The following is a 415-nucleotide window of genomic DNA, read 5'->3' on the forward strand; positions in this document are numbered from 1 at the left end:
GGGGGGGGGGGGTACTGGGTGTTGAACCCAAGGGGGCCTTTACCTCTGAGCGACATCTCCAGTTCGTTTACTTTTTATTTTGAGATTTTTGAGAGACGGTCTCCCTCCTGAAGCTGGCCTTGAATTTGTAATCCTTCTGCCTTAGCCTCCTGAGTTGCCAGTATTTCACTGGTCTTACTGGCACACGCTGCCACGCTCAGGTGGGTAAAGACTTAAGTATGACATCAAAAGCACGATGCAGAAAAGAAAACAAAATAAAAACTGAAAATGTACTTCAAAAGATGCCATGAAGCTACACACTGAGAAAAGATATTTGCAGAGCATAGATCTGATAACGGACTGTGTAAAGAACTCTCATAATATTAAAAATATAGCTTAACTTAAAAACATGGGGAAAAGATTGAAAGCCAAGAAA

This window comes from Marmota marmota, unplaced genomic scaffold, assembly GCF_001458135.2.
Source record: "Marmota marmota marmota unplaced genomic scaffold, marMar, whole genome shotgun sequence".
Classification (NCBI taxonomy): Eukaryota; Metazoa; Chordata; class Mammalia; order Rodentia; family Sciuridae; genus Marmota; species Marmota marmota.